The sequence below is a fragment of the Cetorhinus maximus genome, chromosome 7 (assembly GCF_964194155.1).
Source record: "Cetorhinus maximus chromosome 7, sCetMax3.hap1.1, whole genome shotgun sequence".
NCBI classification, from domain to species: Eukaryota; Metazoa; Chordata; class Chondrichthyes; order Lamniformes; family Cetorhinidae; genus Cetorhinus; species Cetorhinus maximus.
In genome coordinates, this window is record NC_135885.1 from 130396938 (window position 1) to 130413949 (window position 17012).

The window sequence follows — 17012 nt, forward strand, 5'->3', positions numbered from 1 at the left end:
ATAAATGCCAAGGATGCAGAATATCACACACCAAGGGTGAATATAACCTCCGGACAAATATTCATTGCCCATTAAGATCTTTTTTCTCCCACGTACAAAATTGAAGTAACAAAAAAAAATCTTTTTCCAAGTTTTATTTCAGAGACGGTTCAGGTTATTATCTCTCCTCCAGATATTGACTTAAAAACACTGAGAAGAAATAGTCATGATAGCTTTGGATGGGAAAGGACCAGCAGGTACATCTGAGCTGCCTTTAGCATCAGGTCAAGAAACTCCGTACTACCCTAGGTCAGGGTCCAATGACAATGGCTCCTGGATTCACAAATGGTGGTCGATCCAGGACTGGGTATTGGATACGCAGGCTGACAACCTGTGTTGTCCAGTGGAGGGTTCATCAACAAAGTGGTCAACATAGTGCCATCAATGGCACATACTCAGCAATAACCTGCTCACTGATGCTTTGGGTTCCAGGAGGACCACTTGGCTCCTGGCCTCATTACAACCTTGGTCCAAACACGGAGAAAAGAGCATTTGGCCAATTGTGGCATCAAGAAGCCTTAGTAAAATTGAAGTTAATGGGAATCAGGGGAAAACTCCCCACTATCTGGTGTCATACCTCGCAGAAAGGAAGATGATTGTGGTTGCTGGAGACCAATCATTTCAGCCCCAGTACATTGCTGCAGGAGTTCCTCAGATTAGTGTTCTATGCCTGACCATCTCCAGTGACTGCATCAATGACCTTCTCTCCATCATAAGGTCAGAAGGGGGAGATGTTCACTGTTGATTGTAAAGTGTTCAGTTCCAATTGCAGCTACTCAGGTAATGAAGCAGTCCATGTCTGCATGCAGAAAGTCCTGGACAACATCAGATTTAGCCTGACAAGTGGCATCAGAAAAGTGCCAGGCAATGACCATCTCCAACAAGAGAGAATCTAAACACCTCCCCTTGAGATTTAATGGCATTAGTGTCATTCCACCCACCTGCCCACACCACACAGCCCACACCCACCCACCATCAACATCCTGGGGGGTTACCATTGACCAGAAACTTAACTGGACCAGCCTTTTAAATACTGTGGCTACAAGAGCAGGACAAAGGCTGAGAACTCTACGGCAACTAACTCATCTTATGATTCCCCAAAGCCTGTCCACCATCTATAGGTTACAAGTCAGGAGTTGATGGAATATTTTCCATTTGCCTGGGTGAGTGTGGCTCCAACAACACTCAAGAAGCTCAATATTGTTCAGGACAAAACAGTCCACATGATTGGCACCACATCCAACACCTTAAACATTCACTTCCTCCACTGCCAACACACCATGGTAGCAGTGTGTGCCATCTACAAGATGTACTGCAGGAAGTCACCAAGGTTTCTTCAATGGCACCTCCCAAACCCCCGACCTCTACCACTTAGAAGAACAAGGGCAGTGAGCACATGGAACCACTGCAACCAGCAAGTTTTGTTCGAGTCACACGTCATCCTTACTAGGAATTATATTTCCTTTCAATGGATTATCAATGGGTTAAAATCCTGGAACAACAGCACCATGAGAACAGCAGCAGTTCAAGAAGGCAGCTCATCACCCCAATCAAAGGCAATTAGGGATGTGCAGTAAATGCTGGCCTAGCCAGTGATGCCTACATCCCGTAAAATAACAAAATAAAAGTAGCTGACTTCATGTCTTTTGATGATATCACCAAGGCTCAATATATTGTTACAACCAGATGAGGAGGGGTCACATGGTTCTTCTCTTTGCACTCTCCCAATTGATCACTTCAGGTTTTTTTGTTTGAAAAGGATATACTTGCCAATTCAGTGAGTACTTAACTATTTACTTAACTATTTTATGTGATCAAAAAAGAACCAATAGGACAGATTTTCTTGCGTTTAACAAAGAGGTTAGTTTTATTATATTTATTCCGATCCAAGCAAAATAATAAACTATGCACCAATTTTCACCCACGCACATACACCTGGGCCAGAATTTTCTCGTCGGCGTGTGCGGCGCGGCCCAACATCACCGCGCACCATCGCGATATTTAGGTGGGCGGGCGCGCGGTGATCTCTGATGCGCGCCCGCCATTAATTAATGAGCCACTTAAGGCCCTTGAGGAAGCAATTGTCAGGGATTTTTCGGGGTCCGTGCGATCCTCAGGATGTGGCATGTGCTCAACAGGCAGGTGGGTAGGACACATTTGTATAAACCTCATCCACGGGAGGGATAAGAGGGGTGAGTGGGGTCGCGAGTGTTATTTGTCAGACATTTAATGCTTCAAGTTACTGATACTTGTCTGTGTGAGCGGTAATACTTCAAATCTCTTCACAGCTGCTTGGACAGGAGTAACAAGCCTCAGCTCAGGACTCTGGAGTAAATATAATTTCTGGGGCCTTGCTGGTTTCAGGAAGCTTTCCCTTAGCCTGGGAATGGGAGTTGTGCTCTCCACTAGAGGCACCTCCTCTGGGGAGGAAGAGAGGGCCAGAATAGGGAGGAGGGCAAGAGTCCACATTCAGCTTCCAGCGGAGCCACCTTTGGAAGGAGAGGCGCAGGCACAAGGGGCGCAGGGCCAACAGGAAGTCCAAGGTGGAAGGGGCCGCAGAAGACGCCACTATCCTGGTGCCAGGGTTTACAGGCGGCGAAGCAGCTACCTCAATATGCCTGAGGTGTAGCCCTGAAGGAGGCCCGTCTCTCAAGGGAGACAGTCAACTACATCTGGCAGATGATTGGGCCTGAGATCTGCGCCAACTCTGTGGTTGGGCACCCCATGCCAGTGGCACTGAAGGTTACGGCTCCCCTCAACTTCTATGCCTCTGGCTCTTTCCAGGGGTCGGCGGGTGGTCTTTGCGGCGTCTCCCAATCAGCTGTCCACACTTGTGTCAAGCAGGTGACAGACGCTCTGTTCAGGCATTCATTGACTTACATCCACTACCACTGGGACAGTGGCCAGACAGAGCAAGCCAGAGGCTTTGCAGCGATTGCTGGCTTCCCCCGCGTCCAGGGTGCAATAGACTGTACACATGTGGCCATCAAGGCACCAGCGGATGAGCCTGGTGCCTTCGTCAACAGGAAGGGCTTCCACTCTGTGAACGTGCAGATAGTGTGTGATCACAGGATGCAGATTCTACAAGTCTGTGCAATGTACCCAGGCAGTTCCCATGACGCTTACATCCCCAGACACTCCCAGGTGCCGGGGCTCTTCAGTGCTCCAGCCCGGCTGGATGGATGGCTGCTGGGTGACAAGGGCCATCCCCTCAGAAGGTGGCTCATGATGCCTCTCTGCCATCCAAGAACAGAAGCTGAGCAGCGGTACAATAGGACCCACGCCTCCACTAGGGCTGTGGTGGAGAGAACCATCGGTCTTCTCAAGATGTGCTTCTGATGTCTGGACCGCTCAGGGGGCGCACTCCAGTACCCCCCAGATCGTGTGTTGCTGATAGTGGTTGTATGCTGCGCTCTGCACAATCTGGCACTGGAAAGGGGCGACACTGTGGACGAGGAATATGTAGACACAGTTGCTCTGGATGCACACGATGAGTCCAGTAGTGAGTCCGAGGATGAGCACGTACAGGAGTACGCTGAGGGGGTAGATGCTGACCCGGGCATACTCCAGGGAGGCAGGGACACCCGGGAGGCTTTAATTCAATGATCCTTCAGCTAGCCCACCACAGATGGACCTCCAGTTCAAGCCACGGCTGCAGGTTCCATAGTCGATACCTGAGTGCAAAATCTGCCTGAGTAGGGACATTAACTATGTGTCTTGTCAATAAAGCTTAATGTCAAACAACTCACTCGTAACATCATGGGTTCCCGTCCACCTGTAGAAGTAAGGAATCACCCTGAGCCATGCTCACGTATCAAAATTTAATGATCTTAAAAAATGAAATACAAAAGAAATTAATTACAAAGGTGTTACGCATCACACCAAGTGGTCATCAACTAATAGTGGGGCAACATAAAACCACTAGTAAGAAACCCGTGGTGTGCCTAAGATGCCTTAAGTTTATGCTTGCGGGTGCTACATCTAGGCTCTCCCCTCGCTGGCACTGGCACCTGAGACAGCCTGCTCACTGTGCTGTCCTGTTGGCCTCGATGACCTTGGCGGGTGTCCTCTGGCCCGTGGAGCCTTTGATGGCCCCGCCTGGGAGGGAGCGGCAAGTTCCACAAGTAGCATCTCCCCAGTCGCCACAGATTCGTCAGATCCCATGGTCACTGGCAGAGGGGTGGAGAAGCTGCTGCCCTCAACTGGAGTGCCCTGAGAGGAGCCCGCAGAGACAACAGGCAGGTGCTGCGCTGACATGAGGTCACTTCGGACCTCCCTGCTCACCGTTGATGGATGGGCACTGAGCTGGAATACTTGGTGCCCAAACCATCTCCCACACTGGTACTGACCAGCTGAAATCAATGCCGCTGTGAGGGCTTGCAGGTCCAAGCGCAACCCCAGGAAGCCCTGATTGGTCTCCTGGAGGTGCCTCTCCAGGAGAGTTGCCACTCTCTCCTAGGAGGAAGCACGGCGCTCGACCATGAGGCTCATTGCATCAGTGATGCTCCGTGTGGAGTCCTCCAGCATGGGCACCATGCCATGCATAGCCTCATGTTTCTCCGCTAGATCCTCCCTCATACCCTGCTGCACTTCCAGCGTCTGCTGCCTCATGGATGACTCCAGAGGCACATCATCAGCCACCGACCGAGCATGTACCTCGTCCCCGGCAGCCCTCCGACTGCCGGCACCATGGGCACTCTCTGTCTATGCCCGCACCTCAAGTGAGTGTGAAGTGCCCTCACTGCTGTGTCCCAGGACACTAGCTGATGATCTAATTCCCACCAAGGTGCTACTATCTGTGCTGGTGCCTGCCTGGCAGAGATGGTGTGACGCTGGTGAGTACAATTGTTCAAGGGCCTCAGGTGTGAGAGGGGGCCCCTCTGCCTCCTCCTCCCGGCCCTGCCGGTGATGCTGAAAGGAAGAACAAGGACATTTGATTAGTTAAAGTGGAGACAATGTCAATGTGCATCCCTGTCCCCCGGATCGGTATGTGCATATCCTTCTGTAATCAATGGTCAACCCATGTTGCAAACTTCAATCACTGAACATTCAGCAGTGCCATGGCTGCTGGGACACACATGGTGACCTCAGTGCTCGGCAGTCTTACCTCCCCGTGTCACCCCAGCCTCACCACCACCAGTGGACCTGGGCACATGGCGCCTCTCCAAATCCATGGCCTGCTGCTCATATCTGGTCATGATGGCCAACTGAGCCTGGCCTCTGCCAGTCCCCATCCCCTCGGTGTCATTGTGTGTGGTCTTCTCCTGAAAAGGAAAGAGGAGCATTGATTAGTCCACCCTGTACCTGGATTCCTATCGCATACCTGCCACCCCAACCAGAGTGGGACATTGCAGGGCTGCAGTGCTTCATCACCCAGCAGCTGCTGCACACTCACACCAAGAAGCCAGGGCAGACCCCCCTTGCCCACATGCTGCCACCATCACATTTGGCACCACACTGTCTAATCTTGCAAAGCAAGGAGGTACAAGCGTGTGGAACACAAGGGGCAGCAGATGGATTGGTGCCCCACCACCTGGAAGCTCCCCTCCCAGCATGTCAGCACCCTGACTATGACATGTTTCGCAGTTCCAGCACTGTGCCTAGGTGCAGATCCTTGAGGTTGCCCCCAAAACTCTATTGTGGGTGTCAGTGTCACACATGCTGTGGGTGCAAAACCCAACTCAGCACTAATCTCTCAGGGTGAACTAGTCATGGGCAATATCTGCTGGCCCACCCAGCGAGGGAAACATACCGTGAAGGATTCAATGCTGCACTTAGAGCTGGGGGTGGGGGGGGTGCGGGGGGAGTTGCTGGGGGGAAAGCCTACCTGCTGTGTTAAGTGACCTCTGCCAACATGGTACTCACCCTTCCCGAGCGCAAGAGATCGTTGGATTGCTTGCGACACTGAACCCACATGCGTCACACCACGTCGTGGGAGCTGACTATCTCTGCCACCTCCTCCCAGACACGTTTGGTCAGGTCGGGGGGGCCTCTGCCTCCCTTCCCTCGGAGCAAGGACCTCCCTCTGTGCTGCCACCTCCTCCAGGAGGGCAGCTAGGCACTCGTCAGAAAACCGAGGGGCACACTGCCCCGCTACCCTACCCTCCGGCCTGGCCTGCTCTCCAGCAGCGCCCTGGGGAGCCCTTCTACTGGCCATGATGAACAGCCTTTGCAAGGCTGCCAGCGCTGTATTGAAACAGGCCGCCGGGTGGCCATTGGACACGGTGATCATTGCACACCTGCTGCCGCCCACCCACTCCCGCTATCGTCGGGAGCCACGCTTCACACTGGGCAGGCCTTAATTGGCCCACCTGTGTAAAATGGCGGCGCGGAGCCAATCGCGGGCAGTGATCAGCTCCACACCCGCCCATGCCCATCCACGCCCGCTCCTTAACAGCCCGCCCAACGGGAAGATAATTCTCCCCCTGAAGTTCACACACATACAAATACAGATTACAGAGTGGGGAAGGATAGGTTGGCCCAATTAGAGCCCACAAAAAAGTAAAAGAGTATTCAGTCTGTAGTTTGGTGACTCGGCTGTTTTCAGGCTGAATTTGATGGTCTCAGTGCTTCTGATTTAAAGATCTAGGTGATTGAGTTGGTTGTTCTTTGGGGGACAGTGTTTCTGGGTTGGATTCTTTTAAGAAATATCTGTCTGCAGCAGGGTGCCCCTGGACGATCACAGTCAGCAAACAGGGCTTGAAGCTTACCAGGTGGGGAAAAAAGGAGGCAAAAGGGATCCCACTTAGGTCTTCTCCCGAAGCTGCTTGCCCTCAATTCTGCCGAGAAAGCACGTGCTTAATACATGCAAAGGGTTGGCATGTGACCTTCCTTCTCCAACTACCAGGGGATTCACAAAAAAAGACATTGTATGTGTATTTCAAAGGTGATTTGATTAGCTCATGCCTGGAAGCTAACCTAGCCAGGGTCCCATTTTCCAAAAGATTCCTCTTAATAGTCCATCTCCAACAGTTGAATACTTCAGGTGATTGCCATAGGTGCCTTGCTAATGAGACAGGTGATGTGAGTCATTCACATTGCCCTGAAGTCATTGTCTTTGATGGGTTTTGTAGCAGACTGGCTCCACTCCAATGAATTGGAATGTGGAATATATGGTAATGCAAATTGGGGCTAGCCATCTTGGGATGTGAGTTCAAATCATTTTAGTCTCTGCTTTTTCAAGAACTCTGCTTTTAAAAGCCGCTGGGTTAAAAATCATTGTTTGGCATAAAGTACATCATCATGACAACATAGATGAGAAAAGGGAGGGGGTAAGGATAAATCCTCAGGAATTCCCAAGGTAATCATACAAGGTTGAGAGGACAAGCCATTACAGGTGAATTTGTTTTTTGACTACAACTGAATAAGTAAGAGAGAAGCCAAGTGAGGGCAGTCCCTCTTCGATGGCAAACAGTGGAGGATTGTTGTAGGGCTATGTCAAAAGTGTAAGGGGGTCAAGAAGGATGAGGAGTGTTAGTGTACCATGGTCACAGTTAGATGATGTTATTGTGTTGTATTATTGCTATCAGATTCAGAGGTAGAGATGAAAGGGCATTGTCCCTAACTTGCTACATCGAATCACCAAATCCCCTACTTGGAATAAAACATGTACCTGAAAATCTTGAAAAGAGAGTTCAAATGGAATGTGGTTGTTAATGCATAACCAAGTATAATTATGAACTTTAAAAGCAGAAGCAGTTGATTATGGAGTGCAGCCACTTTAAACATGGAAGCATCTGCCCAGAAAGATTTGGAAATGTATACACAATGTGAGTCTTTTTACAGCAATTGATTTTGATGTCAAAAGAAATATTTTAAATATTTGACACAACTATTAACTAACATTCAGAGCTATAATTGTGTACTTTGATGAGACCTGCAAGCAAATTTCAAGCAATCATTTTCATGTGAATAGAGTTTGAAAGTATTAAACCTGTCTCCACTATAATTTAACATTCTCCTACAACAAGGGGACAAAATCAAAGAAAGCCCAATGAGCAGAATAGTTGTTTATCGGGATGACTGTCATTTAGATCTAAAGAAAAATGCAACATACTAATTGTTATTTTTGGTTTTCTGCAATACTGTATGGTCTTAAGGATAAGTAGCACATGGATGTCATGCAAATCATGTTTTAATCCAAATTTTAATAAAGTACAGTACTGTAATTTATGACAGAAATGCCAGTAAATTACATCAAGGTAAATATTAGAATCAAAGTAATTGCTACCTGTATCTGAAATTGCTGAAATAGTTCCTTTTAGTCCTGCCTGTTGTTTCTGAGCTTTGTTTGTTCTTACATATTGCTAGAACTATATGTATTTCTAATAATGTTTACCCTGTAATGTAATGTGTAATGTTAGTATTCTACCACAGGCCGTATAACCCTTGCCAGGACTGTTCCTGTGCTGCAGACTCAATAAATATTAATGCAAATAAATTACTTTCTAATGTGTGTGGATAGGTTATTTCTTAAAAGCAACTCCAACTCAGTAAGATTTAGCAAAGATTTGTTGAAGGATATTTGATATCCTCATTCTCTACTTTTGTCCTTTTCTGGTGTAATTTGCTTTTATTGCTTCACTTGCTTGTTATTTGATAGGTGATCAACACCGACCTCCAACCTTTCACTGGGTTGTAATCTTTCTTGACTTTCTCTATTTTATTGATATTACTATGGCCATTGCCCTACTGAACTTTCCTCTCTTACTCCTCTGAAGCAAGAATTCATCCTGTGCACCCTGCTTCACACTCTTCATCCTCCCTTTATCTGTTGAAATCAGGATTCATGAGGGGACAAATGGTCTTTGCCTGCTCTTGGGCACGAAGAGCATGCAGACTCCAGAACAGGATGGCCTGAGGTCCACCTGAACTTGGTCCTGGGGCCTCATTTTAATTTCGCAGTTCATCTGTCACAGCCTGTCACGCCTCCAGGGACAGCTTGTCCAAGTTGATGGGTTCCATTTAAAGCCTCTTGCCTCACCAGCAGCAGCCTTTGGGTAAGCGCTTGGGGTAGCGAGGGAGAGGAGAACAGGGGGGAGGTAATCGCTGATTAGCAGCAGCCCTCAGGAGTGCAGTGGAGCCAGGGAGGAGGAGTACCCTCACACCTCATTGCTCCACATCAGACTTAATTCTTTTTTTAACCTACCTTTTTGGAGGAGGTCGCTTTCTAGGATGTAGGTCCCAGAAATTGCCCTTTGTTGCACCCAGTTAACATCTGTAAAACAGGCGTGCAAGCGTTGCCCTGCCACACTGATTCCTCAGCTAGCTCATTCTTTCCTCAGAGCTCAAAACTATTGATTCTTTATCTGCCTTGTTTTTCTCTTCATCCTACGTCCTATAAAGTTTTAAACCCCAGCTTAAGTTCATGTAAGAACTACTTCTTGGTTTGTCCTGTCTTCTCTGCTCCTCCCAGCGATGTCTTCCCACACTGGAGCTTGTCTCTTCACTGTGATTTCTCAACAAAATAAAAAAAATAGGTTTATTCCAGATGTGTGCTGTTCCTCAATCAAGATGGTGGATAACTAAGCTGGTTTCAAACCCATGGCAATAAAGCTGTTCAGCTGTTCACTCGGAGTTGAATCTAGTACAGGTCACCCTCAGGATTTCCTTCCTGCTCTTGCCTCTATTCTGTCACTCCACCTGGGCAAGAGTTTCTATGTGTCAAGAAGATATAATAATTCTCATAATGTTACTGGAATTTATTGTAAAATAGAGTAATAGTGCGATGTGTCTATGTGCCTAGATGTGTGTGTGTGTGAGAGAGATTTAATTGAATTAGAGGCAGCTAGCCTGGGTGCTTTGATCGAAGAAGAGAGGATAGGTTTGAAATGTTAGTTAGATGCACATGGGGAAGTTTAGAAACATGGGTGTCAAGGGAACATTTGTATTTTGAAATAGACCAGACTGGATTGTTTTCATGGGGGGTGGGGCGGGGGGAGGGGGGGGCGGTGAAATGTCTTACCTAGCCAGGTGAATATTAGAAATGGTGTGTTTATTTTTCACAAAGATTACTCGTAAAACTTAGTACTATGAGAGGGTTTTATTATCAGGGAGATAAAGTCCAAAGACATAGTGAAACAATGGGTATTTGCATTCAAAGAGAAAGGTAGGTATAAAGAAGGAGCAAGGGCTGTGTGTAAGGGAAGGCATTTTTAAGATCTTACAAGTATTTGAAAAAGCCTTCAGCATCTTTGCCTCAAGCCGCTGTCTTCAAAGGACTGAAGTTAAGAAAACTCTGTTAGAAGTCGGCTTGTTCAGGGTATCATGTTTCTTTGCCTGGCTGTTTTAAAATCTATGGGCAAAATTTAACCTTTGTCGGGCGGGCTCAGCGGGGGCAGGCGTGGGCAGTTGGGAAGCCGACTGCCGCCCGGGATCGAGGCTGGAAGGCGATTTCACGTCGACGGACCAATTAAGGCTGCCCAGTGTGAAACGCGAGTGCAGCGTTCAGCACTGCCTGTGCGGGAGGGTGAGAGGAGGGCGAGCGGGGCGACTGCAAAAGTGGTGCAGGCCTTTTCGCCTGCCCGCCCGCTTGGACAGACAGCAAAAAATTTATTTTAAGTGCCTTGTTAATGGCCGTAACAGGCCTTTTAATTGTAGGCTGCAGTGCACGCCAGCTAAGCAAAATATCATGTGACTACACGTTGATGTCAGGACGCTCACCCGACATCAATGCACGTCATTTTATGCTCAAGCAGGTCGGGCGCAGGCCCACCCGCCGAGGTAAACATTTTGCCCTATGTGTCTTACTGTTGCCTTAAAGAAAGTGTAACTGAGAGTTAGATTGATTAGGGGATTTAGAAATTATCATAGTAGTAATTTGTAGACCTATGTATGTACTTAAAGCCATTTCTTCTATTAATAAATGTTTAATCTAGTTTTGTAAAAAACCTTTAAGACTTGGTGGTCTTATTACTACTGAACTCAGGGCATGCATCTCAAAATTTATACAAATTGCAAAACCAGTTGTGGCAGTTGTTTCGTTTCCCTTTGGGATTTGAACAATTCAGCATTTAACATCGGTTGTGCCATAACATAATGTGTAAGTCCCGTGCTCAATGTGCAATCTTTTCACCCAGTCATAGTGCATTCTATTAAAGGACCAGTGTGGACATATTATATTTCATTTAAAGCACCAGAAGAAACTTGTACAGTGCAATTTTTATGCCACTAATTTAATTTTTAAAGCTACAACACCTTCATGAAAAATGAAAACAAATATTTACCTTTCTATATCCAACAGAGGGCGCTGGTGAGAAGTGACTGAAGCATTCTAGGAGAAGTCACCACAGCCACCGTGACTCAGGAGGGAATCGAGGAGAAGGACTCCTGCACTCAACAGGAGGAAGAGCATCCAACAGAGGGTGCTGGTGAGAATTGACTGAAGCATTCTGGGAGAAGTCACCGCAGACACCGTGACCCAGGAGGGAGTTGAGGAGGACCCACTGTCAAAGAACGGAATAACATAGGTAAGACTAGGAAAGAGGACCTGTTTGCAGATTATCAGGAACTAGGAACTAAATTAAAGAACAGGTCCTCAAGGATTATAATCTCCGGATTACTACCTGAGCCACGTGCAAATTGGCATAGGGACGCAAGAATAAGGGAAGTAAACATATGGCTAAAGGAGTGATGTGGGCAAGAGGGGTTCCATTTCGTGGGGCACAGGCATCAGTATTGGAACAGGAGGGATCTGTACCATTGGGACGGTCTCCACCTGAACCGATCTGGGACCAATGTTCTAGCAAAAAGGGTAAATAGGGTGGTCAACAGGACTTTAAACTAGAAAGTGGGGGGTGGAGGGAAGGGTAAAACTCCAAAAGTATGACTAATGGGAAACAAAGCAGCAGGTTAGCGTGTGGGGGGGTGGATTCAACTTCATGGAAAATTATGAAAAAACTGAAAAGAAAGGAGAGCCCAGGAGAGGCTATTAAAGTCCCGAGAACATAAAATAGGACAGAGTGTTTGGAAAGGACAAGGAATCTAACTTCAAGCACACCAGATAAAGGGACGACAATGAGAAAGGGGACGGGAAATACAGGACTGAAGGTGTTGTATCTGAATGCACGCAGTATACGAAATAAGGTAAATGAGCTTGTGGCGCAGATTGAAATTGGCAGGTATGATGTGGTGGGCATCACGGAGACATGGTTGCAAGGGGATCTGGACTGGGAGCTAAATATCCAAGGATATACATCCTATCGAAAAGATAGGCAGGTTGGCAGAGGGAGGGGGGGTTGCTTTGTTGGTAAGAAATGAAATTAAATCGATAGCAAAAAATGACGTGGGGTCAGATGATGTAGAATCTGTGTGGGTAGAGTTGAGGAACTGCAAAGGTAAAAAAACCATAATGGGAGTTATGTACAGGTCTCCGAACAGTAGTCAGGATGTGGGGCACATGATACACCAGGGGATAGAAAAGGCATGTAAGAAAGGCAAGGTTAGTGATCATGGGGGATTTCAATATGCAGGTAGACTGGGAAAACCAGATTGGTAGTGGATCCCAAGAAAAGGAATTTGTGGAATGTCTATGAGATGGCTTTTTGGAGCAGCTTGTGGTGGAGCCCACTAGGGAACAGGCAATTCTAGATTTAGTGATGTGTAATGAGGCAGATTTGATAAGGGAGCTTAAGGTGAAGGAACCCTTAGGAGGAAATGACTATAATATGATAGAATTTACCCTTCAATTTGAGAGGAAAAAGCTGGAATCAGATGTAACAGTATTACAGTTGAATAAAGGCAACTACAGAGGCATGAGGGAGGAGCTGGCCAGAACTGACTGGGAGATGAGCCTAGCAGGAAAGACAGTGGAACAGCAATGGCAGGAGTTTCTGGGAGTAATTTGGGAGACACAGCAAAAATTCATCCCTAGGAAGAAGAAGCATACTAAAGGGAGGACGAGGCAACCATGGCTGACAAGGGAAGTCAGGGACAGCATAAAAGCTAAAGAGAAAGCATACAATGAGGTGAAGAGCAGTGGGAAACCAGGGGATTGGGAAGCCTACAAAGACCAACAGAGGACAACTAAAAAAGAAATAAGGAGGGAGAAGATTAAATATGAGGGTAAACTAGCCAGTAATATAAAAGAAGATTGCAAGAGTTTATTTAGATATATAAAGGGTAAGAGAGAGGCAAAAGTGGACATTGGGCTGCTGAAAAATGACGCTGGAGAAATAGTAGTGAGGAACAAAGAAATGGCGGAGGAACTGAATAGGTACTTTGCGTCAGTCTTCACAGTGGAAGACATGAGTAACATCCCCAAAGTTCAAGAGAGTCGGAGGGCAGAGGTGAGTATGGTGGCCATTACCAAGGAGAAGGTGCTAGGAAAACTGAAAGGTCTGAAGGTGGATAAATCACCTGGACCAGATGGATTACACCCCAGAGTTCTGAAGGAGCTAGCTGAAGAGATAGTGGAGGCGTTAGTGGCGATCTTTCAGGAATCACTCGAGTCAGGGAGGGTCCCAGAGGACTGGAAAATCACTAATGTAACCCCCCTGTTTAATAAGGGAGTGAGGCAAAAGACAGGAAATTACAGGCCGATTAGCCTGACCTCGGTCGTTGGTAAGATTTTAGAGTCCATTATTAAGGATGAGATTTCAGAATACTTGGAAGTGCATGGTAAAATAGGGCAAAGTCATTATAGTTTCATCAAGGGGAGGTCATGCCTGACAAATCTGTTAGAATTCTTTGAGGAGGTAACGAGTAGGTTAGACAAAGGAGAGCCAATGGATGTTATCTGCTTGGACTTCCAGAAGGCCTTTGACAAGGTGCCGCACAGGAGGCTGCTCAGTAAGATAAGAGCCCATGGTGTTAGAGGCAAGGAACTAGCATGGATAGAAGGTTGGCTGTCTGGCAGGAGGCAGAGAGTGGGGATAAGGGGGTCCTTCTCAGGATGGTGGCCGGTGACTAGTGGAGTTCCGCAGGGGTCAGTGTTGGGACCACAACTTTTCACTTTATACCTTAATGATCTAGATGAAGGAGCTGAGAGCATTCTGGCTAAGTTTGCAGATGATACAAAGATAGGTGGAGGGACAGGTAATATTGAGGAGGTGGGGAGGCTGCAGAAGGATTTGGACAGGTTAGGAGAATGGGCAAAGAAGTGGCAGATGGAATATAACATGGGGTAGTGTGAGGTCATGCACTTTGGTAGGAAGAATAGAGGCATAGACTATTTTCTAAGTGAGGAGAGAATTCAGAAAACTGGAGTGCAAAGGGATTTGGGAGTCCTAGTCCAGGATTCTCTTAAGGTTAACTTGCAGGTTGAGTCGGTAGTTAGGAAGGCAAATGCAATGCTGGCATTTATTTCAAGAGGACTAGGATATAAAAGCAGGGATGTGCTGCTGAGGCTTTATAAAGCTCTGGTCAGACCACATTTAGGATATTGTGAGCAATTCTGGGCCCCGTATCTCAGGAAGGATGTTCTGGCCCTGGAGAGGGTCCAGAGAAGGTTCACGAGAACGATCACAGGAATGAAAGGCTTAACATATGAGGAACATTTGAGGACTCTGGGTCTATACTCGGTGGAGTTTAGAAGGATGAGGGGGGATCTGATTGAAACTTAGAGAATACTGAAAGGCCTGGATAGAGTGGACGTGGGGAAGATGTTTCCATTAGCAGGAGAGACTAGGACCCGAGGGCACAGCCTCAGAGTAAAGGGAAGACCTTTTAGAACAGAGATGAGGAGAAACTTCTTTAGCCAGAGAGTGGTGAATCTATGGAATTCATTGCCACAGAAGGCTGTGGAGGCCAGGTCATTGAGTGTATTTAAGACCAAGATAGATAAGTTCTTGATTAGTAAGGGGATCAAAGGTTATGGGGAGAAGGCGGGAGAATGGGGTTGAGAAACTTATCAGCCATAATTGAATGGTGGAGCAGACTCGATGGGCCGAATGGCCTAATTTCTGCTCCTGTGTCTTATGGTCTTATGGTCTAAATAATGCATACTCAAACTAACTCATAAATCAAAAAAATCAAAAAAGACCATCAGTGATCCATCGATATATTATTTTTATTACAAGTGAGGCTGATTGGAAAACATACAGTGGAATTAAAAAGATTATCTCGGCCTTGCATATTCTGTTCAAAACATGTAATATTCTTTTCCAGCTTGTGAGCACTGATTTTACTGGTAGGAAGTAAAACTGAAGAAAACCATCAGAGAAAATGCACAATATGTCTGCCAGCATTCGAAATACAAAAATAGGTTAACAGCTTGAATTAGGAACTCTCATTAAAACTCACAAGCTTTCTATCTTCCTTTCCAATTTCCAGCATTCACGGTTTTTGCTCTGCATATCGTTCCAAACTATCTGAAGGATGTTAACGTAGTGCGAAAATAACAAAAGATACTTCTACAGCTCCCAGCAGACAGAGGTGTGGTAAGTGGAAGATATTGCATGATGTGTCACAAGTGCATTCTTTCAACTGAATAAAGTCAAAATCTGTATTGTCACAAATCATCAGGCATTACTCCCATTTAATATTATTATGATCCAAAGTCAGACCCCAAATTATGGTGTGATCCGATTAAGGACCAGTAACATAAAGCCACAAGATTCCATGCTTTCAAACAAATAGAAGAAATTTTACAATACAAGAATCAACAATGCAAACAGTCAATACTTATATTCTAACATCCAGAATTAACATTAAGTAAACATTAATTAACAGGCAAACTGTGGTCAAACACACCACAAACTGCACATTAAATGGCAGGCACACTCAAGACAGGACCTACGAATACCTCAACAACCCACCCAGATGTCAGCAATCTTTTGTGACTGAGAGTCACAAAATTCCTTTCAACTCTGTCTTCCTCACAAGAAATTTCAAATCCTCTCTTTAAAGGATATAGCTTCTGACTTCCATCAATAGCTACTCCAACTCAGACAGCCCCATTGACTGCTTGCTTCCCAGCTGCTCAATCTCTTCTCCCGAGACTGCGTCCAACTGGATTCCTGAGGCTGCACCCCAACATCTAATTACCAGCACGATTCCAGCTCTCTAGGTACTCTGAGCACAACATCACTACTCCTGGGCTTTCCTTTGCCCCAGCAGCCAGCTTCACTGAGCTGGCAGTGCCCCAGGTCTTCCTGAGCTTCAAACTCCCTGCTATGCCAAGCAAATACTGTTCCTGGGCACTCCCTGAGCTCCAGCCCTCAGCAACACAGAGCTACCAATAGCTCATGGGACTGTCCTGAGCCCAAGCCTCTCAGCAGCATGGAGCAAATGTCAGTACTTCAGGTGCATGGAGCCAACTCTCCTCCTCATCCGCCCAACTGCCTGTCATGTGAGCTAACCTTCGCGCTGAATCCTAGTCTCATGGTCATTCTTCTCACGCCATCTTTCATACAGGCACACTGCTGTCAGGATGACCGAGCCTTTCACTTCCATTCAGAGGCAGGGGCTGGAGGCCCTTGCTCCCCGGTAGCCACCAGAACCAAACATGATGTGAATCAAGCTCTCGCCTTGAAGTCTGCAGCAACAAAAAAAGCTTCAAACCGTCCCAGCGCAGCTGTTAAAGAAGGCTGGAATGGAGCATGAATGGCCCATCCGCCTGCCACTCTCTGCACTGGCATTATAACTCCTGGGCATGCCCGAGGATTGTAGTCCTCAGCATCAGCCCAGAAAACCCGCCAAAGCAACACAGGAATAAGAAAATATTCTGGTCAAATTCCGGTCGCATAATAAGCTGCATGTTATATCTCAGCTTAATTTTATTTAACAATTTTTCCAGCAAGTGCATTACAGGGATTACACAGCTCCATAAAATTGGCTGAAGCCTTTGGGTGGATTCTCTCTTACGATCCCAACTAAACTTTTTTCGTTTTTCACCGGAACACGGGTAGAGGGTTAATAGAATGGGTTACCATGGATATGAGCGTGGGAAACTTAAATGGCTTACAGCTGTGGTACACACTTTCATGAAATCAAGTCAATGTATTCATTTAGTAAGTTTTGCTGAAGAGAAGTGC

General features: G+C 46.7%; 1 long non-coding RNA gene across 1 annotated transcript in view; it reads left to right on the forward strand.

Moving 5' to 3' along the window:
• The window catches only part of LOC144683001 (uncharacterized), a 246933-nt gene that overhangs the window by 51619 nt on the left and 178302 nt on the right, over window positions 1-17012 (forward strand). The window contains exons 2-3 of the long non-coding RNA XR_013577156.1: window positions 11400-11507; window positions 15310-15416. This is a non-coding gene — a long non-coding RNA (uncharacterized LOC144683001). The remainder of the gene's footprint in view (window positions 1-11399; window positions 11508-15309; window positions 15417-17012) is intronic.